Raw genomic sequence first — 10,568 nt, 5'->3', positions numbered from 1 at the left:
ACTTAAGTCCAATTTTCCTACCTTGGCCCGTGCACGAGGTTGCCTGGTTGCCGCGGTGTTTGCTTTTGTTTCCCCCTGCGTCGATCCACTGCTGTCCCAACAAGTAGTCTCGGGTCGTTTCCGGACACTGAGGCGGGTGGGCCCTGGGTCAAGCGGGCCACCCAAAAGCGGGTAGGACGCGTCTCCCCATCTTGGCTCAGAGCCCTTCCCACACACAGGCGGAGGATCCCGGACGAGCCCCCAAATTGTGAGAAACGCTCACAATAAAAACTGGGACACAGGACTTGAGCAGTAAAACGAGGCCTTTATTCACGAGTCTGCAGAGCCGGGCACACCCTCACAGCCAGGAGAATGTGCGCCCCAAGTAGACAAAGGAAACTGGTTTTATAGTCTTAGCTTCCCCACCCTGAAATTGCCACCCTAAAGTGATTATCTTTTCCATCCTGAAATTGCCACCCTAAAGTGATTATCGTCTTTGCCCTAAAGTGAGAGCGATTAGCTTCCCCGCCCTAACGCAATTAGCTCCCCCTCCCCACTCCTTCTTCCCCGTTTCTCCATTACTGGTTACTCCGGAGTTACAATCTAACACAGTTATCTAAATGCCCCTTCTGTGGTTTGTAGATATGCCAGTGATGTCAGCTCCCTTCTCAGAGACCCTCTAATTACATTTGCCCTTAAGACCCTTTAATTACATTTGCCCTTTGTTACTAATGACTTTTCACTGGTTTGAGAGTCACTATGTCCTTGTTTCTAACACGAGGGGATGTGGGGGTAGAAGTAGGCTAAATGGTAATGAAAAAAATAAAATAAAATATTTAAAACCTTTTTTTCTTTTAGCAGTGAAAAAGATCTAGTTACTCAACATTAGCTTACTTTTGATAGTTAAGTTAGTTCAGCTAATTAAATTTCAAGTTTTTCCAGCTTAACCATATATAAAATTTCCTCTCCAGAGGCCTCTATAACTTTGTCTTTTCTACAACTTAGTTTGCCTCTCCTTAATACATTCAGAAATAGCCAACCTTATTTTAGGACAAACCTAGATCTTTAAATTCCTTCAAAAATGTATTTTTATGCCTTATATCTTCTGTTACTAAAAACATAGTTTCTTTCCATCTTAATTAGGAATTTTAATTCTTAGGAAACTTTAATTTCTAGTGACAACAAAAAAGTAAGCAGTTAGTATTCTTTAAATTGATACCTTCATGAACACATCGGATAATTTCTAAAAATATATTACCACATAGCACAATTTTTAGTGTGGCAGTACAAGACACATTTACTAATAGACTCAAATATCTTTAAATTCTCTAAAATACAGAGCTAGTAGATAAACCTATGTTCAGTAATATTTCATTAGTTTATCTTATTTGGAAATGGTCTAGATATTCAATGAATATCCGTTATTTAATTTAGCTAGCAAATCTTTAGTTTCAAGCTACCAAAGAGATTAATAAAACCACTTAAGTACAATATAGTTATTGCTGAAGAGTTAACCTAAAAGAAACCTTTTATCCAATTTTTACTTACTTAATTTACTTGCTCCTAACAATTATGTTTAAATTACCAAGGTATTTTTCTTGCAGACAAGTTTTGTAACAAAGATAGCATGAACTTATTTAACTTATACACTGAAGTGTTGAATATGATCGTGGACGCTGAGATAAATCCAGCAAGCAGAATGATTGGCCAGTAACGAACGGAGGACTGTGGCTCACTCTGACCATCAGTGGAGAATGGGAAGCCTCATCATCCTTTTATTAGGATTTCAAAAGTTACTAGAACAGGGGGTGTGACATTCCAGCCAACAATAGAAGAATTTTACAAGTGAAAAAATTCTTACAAAGTGTCATTAATATGTAAAATACAGCCAGGGTAACTCATGGTTTAGCAAGCACCTATGGGGAAGCAAAGCAGACCCACTAATCCTCAATGCCAGCTCCATTTTAAGACTTTATTAATAAGGAGGCAGATGGAGTACACAACAGAACTCGCTGTTCCCAGGATTCCATGACCCGGTGGCCTTAACAGCCTAAAGCCAAAGGTGGAGACAAGATTAGCTCATTATCTCCTGGGTCATGGGAGGATACCTGGGCGGAGAGGCATGCCAGTGCCCCTACCCAGAGATCTGTGTTCCTGCAACAATAGACCCAGGTAGAATAAAATATTATTTAATGCTGATTATTTTAAAGATATGCCTACTTAATTAAATCAAACCCAACCAGCCCAAATCATGGGATTCTGAAAAGCATTTGGATTAGACTGTTTACTAAGTTAAGATTTTGCTCAGATCACCAAAGCTTTTTATACTGCAATAATTTTTTAAAGCCATTTTTAAATTATAATCAATCATAGAATGCATTCCATTGTCTCCAAGAGGCCTGACAAACACAAACAGCAGAAAATGGAAAATGAGTGTGCACAACAAAGTTGAAAAGCTCAGAAGGCAAGAAGAGCAGCTTCAGAATGCCTGAATTTAAGGTGGCAGATTTTCTTAGAGGAGGATGGCACTGGAAAGGAGCCTGAGCACAGTACAGTTGCTGCTACATGTCTGGAGATGAAGAAGCAGATGAAGAAGATGTGGAAGGGTAAGAAGCCTTGGATGCCATTTTACTCCTGTGCTTGATACTTGCATGGGAGCAAGCCACAAAAAAAGAGGGCTTCTTCCCCTTCAGGATGGCTGCAGCACACAAGTCATGGGACAAGCTCTGACTGGGATTTGAACTCTGGCTGTTACAGTCAAATCATTTAAAACAAATAATATCAAAACAAATAATTAAAACAAATAATATAATTCAGATGTTGGTACATTTAAAGTTGTCCCAGAGATTCCTAAGCTTCTCCTTATTTTTTTGAATTCTTGTTTCTTCATTCTGTACTGATTGACTGTTTATTTCTCCCTTATGTTGGAAATCATTGATTTGAATGCAAGCTTCGTTCCTTTCACCATTGGTTTCATGTAGGTTTTTCTTTATTTTACTTAATGTAGCCTTCATTTCTTCCCTTATACATTTGCTGTACTCCATAATTTCTCTGAGCATCATTGTCACCAGTGTTTTCAACTCTACATCTTAGGTTGGCTATCTCTTTTTTGCTTAGTTTTTTTTTTTTTTTCCTTGAGTTCTGATCTTTCACTTGGGCCATTCTTCTTTGTCTCCTCAATTTGACAGCCTCCCTGTGTTTACTTCTGTCTATTAAGTAGAACTACCACACCTTTTACATTGTGAGGAGCAGAGCCTTAGGTACTCCTCAGTGTGGGGCAACCTAGTTCACTGCTTTGTGGTGCTGTGGGGGGGGGGCAGAGAGGGAACAATGCTGCTTGTTCTGCACCCACTCCTTTTTTCATCACTTCAGCCCCTTCCTATATGTGACTGGCACCCCTCTAGCTGTTGCCCTAGTGATGGTTCCCAGAGTCAGTGGGTTTACAGATGTTCTAGGACTGCAGGGCCTCTAAACAGACTCTTAAGAGACATAGGCAGTTTCTTCTGCCACCCCCATCCCCAGTTTTTCATAGCCAGAAGCAATGTGGCTTTACTGTCCTGGAACTGGAACTGTGAGCTGCCTGGTCTAGCCTGGGACTGAGATTACTCCCCAGGTGTCCCTCATGGCTTTTATAATGTGTGACTGCTCTTTCTGCTGGCCAGCCATAGCCACTGCCTTGCTGCTGCCACAGCCACCACACCATGTCCTCTCTGCTCTGGCTTTGCCCCCTGACCTGTCTAAATGAGTATTGTTTCTTTATATCTTTGTGGGTTTTTTTGGACTTCCATGGAGTTCGATTTTCTGGTAGTACTAGTTTTTTTGTTTTGAAGTATATGTAATCCCTCTTATGATTGTGGGAGGAGGCAAAGCATGTCTAACTATACCTCCATCTTGGCCAAAAGTCAGAAGTTTCATTTAGCATACTGGGTGACTTCTCTTTCCACTCTTCCCTCTTCTGTCCACTTCTGTCCACATTGGTGTGTCTGGGACCAAAGAGCCCAGCAGCAGCAAAGCTAAATGCTTTGTCATTATACTGTTTTTCCTCTACCAACTACTTGCCTTCCTTGTTTCTTATACTCCATTCCTTTTTTGTTAACCAATTTTCCTACCTCTGTTTGGGTTACTATTGCTTTGTGATAAACCAGTCCAAAACTCAGTGGCATAAAACAATCATTTTACTTTTTTCTCAGATTCTGTGCTTCTGGAACTCAGGGCACAGCAGGGATGGCTTGTGTCTGTTTGCTCCATATGTCTGGGGCCTCTGCTAAGAAGACTGAGCAGCTGGGGTCTTTAATCATCTAGAGGTGTCTTCATTCACAGGTCTCTTAGTTGATGTTGCCTATTAGCTGGAACCTCAGCTGGAGCTGCTGCCCAGAGGACCTATAGGTAGCCTCACCTTGGGCCTGGGATTTCTCAAAGAATGGCAGCCTCAGGGTAGTCTGACTTCTTACATGACAGTTAAGAACTTTAAATGTCAGTGTACCTGCAGATAAGGCAGAAGCTGCACTGCCTCTTATGGTCTAGCCTCAGAAGTCAGAGTCTCATTTCTCCCTGTCCTATTGGTTAGTACAACCAACGTCTTCCCAGATTCAAAGCAGAGGGGACATCAACCCTACTTCTCAATGGAAGGGTGACAAGGTCACATTATAGAAGAGAGTGGGGGATTAAAAATGCTGTTGTGGCCATCTTTGAAAAATACCCTCCCATCTACTTCTCTTGGCTTAAGTAAATAAGTACTCTGATCTGAATTTTTTTTTTTTTTAAGGAAAACCACCCTCAAGAGACTACTATTTTTACTGAGGCTCCTAAGTTCTGTTAGAGGGTAACCAGATGCTTTCATCCATATCCAGCCCCCAATCTTTCCTGTTCAGTGCAACTAACTTATTTCTCTGCTATATATGGCTCCTGGCAGAAAGGGAATTCAGTCTCTTACAGGCTGCTGGACCCAGCACTGATCACTCTAAGGAAAAAGCAGCCACTGACATATGGGAGCTGGCCTGACCCTCACAGTGAGGCCTTGGTGTTCTCCTGATGAACACAAACAAGTTTATAATCTATCAACATCAGACAAAGCCACATGTCACTGCAGTGACCAAGACAAATGCAAGACCACTGCAAAATCATGTCTGAAAAGATAAAACATAAATTTGACAAAACGACAAAAATAACAAAACATCCCCCTAACCTGGCTAATAGAGACTGCTGCTTCTTTACCAATTAGCCTCCTTCTAGTCTATTCCTCTAGGTAAGATTCATTAAGATGCCCAATATAGAATTGGATAACAATATACTTGTTACTTCCTAACAGAATCTAATCTAGAGCAAAGATTCACTTCTTTAAACCATCCCCCCATCACCTAACAGAAGTCCCAATCCTATAATAAATCCTTTGTAACGCCTCTGAGATGCCCCCCTTAAGTTCCCTATGGTGTGCATTCTCCCTACATGCACTGAGTAATCAACCTTATCTGTTCAAACAGGTATATGTTTGGTGATTTTTGGTTAGAGGGCACTGACAACTCCTCCAAGGACCTTAAAATTGGAGAACACATTTCTGCTGAGGTCAGTTCCAATCGCTTGAACTCCAGCTTTCTGTCAGACTTTGTGTTTGGCTTTTTCACAATACAGTTTTGAAAGACAACTATATGAATTCCTTTGACCTCCAGAAGCCATTAAAATGTCCCTATTTTTTTTACACACACACAAACACATATGTAATACACATATATGTTAAGATTAGGTCTTCCAGGTTTCCTCATCACCTTATTAAGTGCAGACAGGTTACTGTGCTAACAGTGGCAATAGCTACCCTGTCCCCAACACAGTCATGGGACCCAAGGGCAACCTGGCTGCATGCATACAGGTACTTAAGCCTCTGCTGTGGGAAAAACAATAGGTATGGACCTGGCCACTGGTTCATCAGTTGCAGATACCAGATTCTAGAATATATTTTGCCCCCTGCCAGTGAGTTATTCATTTTTCTCTAAACTTGTTTTACACAGAAAAACGTGACATTAATTATAATTACTCACTTTCCCTCTTCTTTACAGTTCTCACTCACTGATACATGGACTCTCATCCTCAGAAAAACTGTTTCAAATAAAGCAATGACCTCTCATAGCCTGTGCTTAGGTGCCAAACCTAAAACCCCACTCTACTTCAGGTCAGAGACACATACTGATTTAAAGTTGTTTAGAGAACCAGCTGTCACAAGCAGGAAATATGGACTGGAAACAATCCTGTCTGAATTTGAATTGTGGAATGATCATGTGTTTATTGCTCTGACACATATGGTCCAAAATTCTCCTTAGCATCCATCTGTCATCTATCTGCCTGCTCTCAGGTCTGTGAGATATTGAGTGTTCAAGTAAAAAAAAAAATTAAATCACTCCTGCTTAGAAATCACTTAGGACATAGTGATACATAGTTCAAACATAAGTTTTATTTGTAAATAGAAAAGTATCCTGTCTGTAAGACTAGGTGCAGATTAGATAGAGATGAAGACTGGTGAGGAGGAGAGGTATCAGGGCACAAGTATAAGTTAGAGGCTCACCAACTCACAAAACTTAATTAATAGTCAAGTGTTATGTGTGTGAGTGTTGATGGGATTCACGATATGCTATCCCAAAATATTAAACCTTGACACATTGAATATTCTAAGCTGAAGTTTGAGAAAATGGCAAAAGCAGGAAGGTCACTTTGACTGCCTGTTCCGTTCTCCCTTGAAACAGATGATAAAACCCTCATGTAAAAGATGTCCTCCTTATACCCAGAAAAAAAAAAAAAAAAACAAAAAAACCACGCATGTTTACCTCTGAAGACAAAGAGATGCCTAGAAGAATCCTAATAAACAGGCCTTACTAAGTATACTCAAGTTTACTACACTTGCCTGATGCTCCTTAACCTCTTCTATTCCTTCCATGACTGTCTGTCTACTCTTCATAAAACCTAGAATAAAATACTCAGGTCTATTTCTCTGAGTCTTTATTTCCTTATGAAGGCTCCTGTGTCACATAAAACATTAAATGCATTTGTTTCTCTCCTGTTAATGTCTTTGTCGCTTTAACTTTCAGATCCAAGTTTGGGATCCTACGAGAGTCAAGAGAAACCTTTTTCTCCTGTACCGTGTCCTGCTGACTCCCTTGGAATGTGAATATGACAGATCTTTAGATTTCTGAAACATCTAGGGAATTGGTCATCCTAATATCTTACTGGCCCCTGCAAAGGCTAATAGACCCAGACCAGTTTTTTTGGACTTTTGTGTTATGTATATATGCATGTTTGGTTTGGGGGTTTTACTTGTTTGTTTGTTTTTTTTGTAACTGGTCTGGGGGGAGATATGGAATCCAACACTGACAGCCATCTAGAATGATTAGTGTGCCCTGGTCTTTTGGGGGCTCATGGGAGGCTTTTCAAGGTAGGTAGAACTGTGGACTGCCACCCTCCTGGAAACTGTTTATGTTAATCCCTAAATGGAAGTTTCAAGTTACACCGTGGCACAGTAAGATTTGTTTTCCTCTGGGCTCTAAAGTGAATAAACTATTTCTTTTGAGGAGGGGGTTTCATTGAGGGTAAAAAAATCTACTCATCACGACTTCTCAATTCTGACTCTATCTTTCTGTGTCAACTAGATCTTCATAGTTTTTCATTTTTAACTTCAAACAATTTATTACCAGAAATGAGGAACACCTTTTTCTTTTTCCTTCAGTAATGACACAAGTCGGGGTGTGAGTTCCACTATAAACAACTAGCTACTTCTATATAACTCAGCAAAGCATCTGAAAAGAAAACAACTAATTTGTTTTTTTTTAAACAATCTATGGTAGGAGGAACACTGACATCTATGACTTAAAAAAAACGGAGGCAAATCTTGCTTTATTTTTAGTTTGGAAAGACTCTTCTTTGCTCATCTATTCAAAATATACAAACGAACAACATAAACAAAGCCATTTTATTTCATATCTACTGTGACTTAATTCAGGCATGTCTAACATTTAGGAGTGTGCCTAGTCTTCCTTAGAGATGTCCTTTCTAGTTTACTAGTGTCAGTTTTGTTCTCCAAGTGTGGTTCCAGAACCAGCGGTGTCAGCATCTCATAGCAACTTGTTAGAAATGTAAATCCGGGGGCCTACCACACGCCCTCAGAATCAGCAACTTTTCAAGCTCCACGTACAAGGGGAGGCCTTGCTCTAAGATAAGTCTGACCATTTAGCAGGGGTACTGGAGGTGCCATTGTGGTGGACAAATACTCTCACCAGGAGCAAACTAGTTTGGGCCTTAAGTGCCATTCAGTTCTCAATGTAACTGTATCTGAGCTAAGTAAGCAGGGAGGGAACATGCCTGGGAGAAAATTGCAGTTTTGCCCTGCTTATTTTATCTTCAAAATATATGTCAAATCACCCTATCAAAGACCATTGCAGATCGCACATTCAGGCGAGTTTGGTGAAAAACCCCTGTAGGTTTTCAAAACACTTGATGTATCATCTCTATCTCCTTGTATTGTAATTGCCTATCTCCAAATGCATATAGAACTAACAGGCCGTAAAGGTCGAGGATAAAGGCTAAGTTCTTGCCTCTATTGCAGTACCCAGTACAGGGCGGTTTTTTATTAAAGGGAATCAATCAACACATCAAAAATAGAATCTTAAACCAAGGACCCAATAAAAACATCCCTTAAAGGTACAATTCATATGTGCTAGTGCCCAGCCAACAATATATTTTACCCCCCTTATTTTACCCATCAGTCATCTGCTCGCTGCATGCCCCATCCCCAAAAAACCAGAAAATTCACACAGCTCAACAACACCTACACAACATAGTTTCATTCCCCCTTCGGTCACCAATTTCATCAACTCGCCCCGGGGTCCGGCAGTCACCCAGTTCTCAGTATTCCTCAACCCCTCTTACTTCCGTTCCCCTCTCCCTGCGTGGCTGGAGAAAAGACGTGCCTACGTGTTCCGCCCAAAAGAAGTACTACAAACCTCTGCCTCATCTGCTCTCACAGCTGGGGCCAACGGCCCTACTGCATGTCCTCAGAGAGCACCTGCGGCGGCACCGGCCAGATCCCAGCCTGCTGCCGGCCCTCATTTAGGGTCGGTCATAATACAGAAGCGTACCAAATATTTCCCAGGGGCCCACTGGGGTGATGTATAATGGAGCTCCCACAATCCTCCAGGCCTCAGCTCCCTCGCCATCCTGGCATTAACCCCTTCACGTCCATGTTCAGAGGTCCATCGACCTTACAAGCTGCAGATTGCTTGATTGAAAGATCCAAGTCACTTCTCTGTTAAAAGACACAAAGACCGTGCTTGTCTCCTGAGCCATAGCCATCTATTGAACCTTTTCTCAATTGGCTTGTAAGCTGAACCAATCATTTTAAAATAGGAGCTTAACTTGTTAAATAAATTAGTAACATGAGCACTTCATAATTAGGCCGTTAAGGTTCCAGATCAAACCAAACTCTAAATTTGCAGTTTCTGATTATTCACCTTGAACCTGTGCCCTTTCTACCTTCCAGTTCCCATTTCCATTTGGTTCTTATCTGACTAACGTTATACCTCAATGGTTAAGACCACAGACTTTGTAAACCTGACTTTCTGAGTTTGAATCCCTACCCTACCACTATCCAACTATGGAATCTTAGGCAAGTGATTTAAGTATCCTATTCCTTGGCCTTCTCATCTGTAGAATAGGTATAATAGTAGTAACTACTCTCAACAGAAGTTTACTGCTACCAATCCAATGTCAACAAAAGCCCCAAATCAGGGGTGAGAAAGGAAAATATACTATTCAAAAGAACAGTTTGCGAACTGTAGAAATGAAGTCTCTGGCAGGAAGGCCAGGTTCTGTTAAGAACCATAAAGGCAGCAGGCAATAAAGCAAGGGTCTCTCTCTTGAAGGCTGGCAGCAACAGAGATGACTAAAATAGCAATCGTAATAACCAGATTATGTAGTGTGTGCTCTACTATGCCACACAGGCCCCATTACTGCCTATACTGTCTAAGGCCACCAGAGATAAAGGTGCAGGATCCCTATCTCACCCAACCATTCCGCAAAGCTTGTATATTATCAAAGATTTTGCTTGTTTTAGAACAGTACTAAGAGATTCTTTAATATAATATCCTGACTCTGGCCAAAGTGGTAGTAATTTCTACATTAGCAGTCCATCAAATCAGGTATTTACCTCAGCCCAAGAGCAAAGGGAAATATCCTCTTGCACAGATTAAAACAACAACAACAACAAAAGAATCCCCATCCTTTCCCTCAGAGTCTACAGTACCCAGGGTCTTGTTATTCTTCTTGCACAACTGCCTACTGCCACTTCCAAACTTATCCTCAGGCAGTCTCCAGCGATGTTTTCAGGAGAAAGCTGGTGATGGCAAAGGGACTGGAGAAGGAGGAGAAAGTAAATACCCAAGTTTGCTGATGGTAAACCAAGCACAGATTTGTTCCCACCCCTGTACCAATTTTGTAGCTCCCTGATCTTCACTCCCTCTTGGCACTTCAGAATCTATTACTCTGCACACCTCTGGGCTTGAATTGCAGAAGAATCAACATCTTGTCTTTCTTTTTCCCCAAAACCCAACAAT

Source organism: Furipterus horrens, unplaced genomic scaffold, assembly GCF_987537825.1.
Source record: "Furipterus horrens unplaced genomic scaffold, mFurHor1.1.pri manual_scaffold_17, whole genome shotgun sequence".
NCBI classification, from domain to species: domain Eukaryota; kingdom Metazoa; phylum Chordata; class Mammalia; order Chiroptera; family Furipteridae; genus Furipterus; species Furipterus horrens.
The sequence above is the reverse complement of the archived record's forward strand: the minus strand, read 5'-3'. Positions refer to the sequence as shown.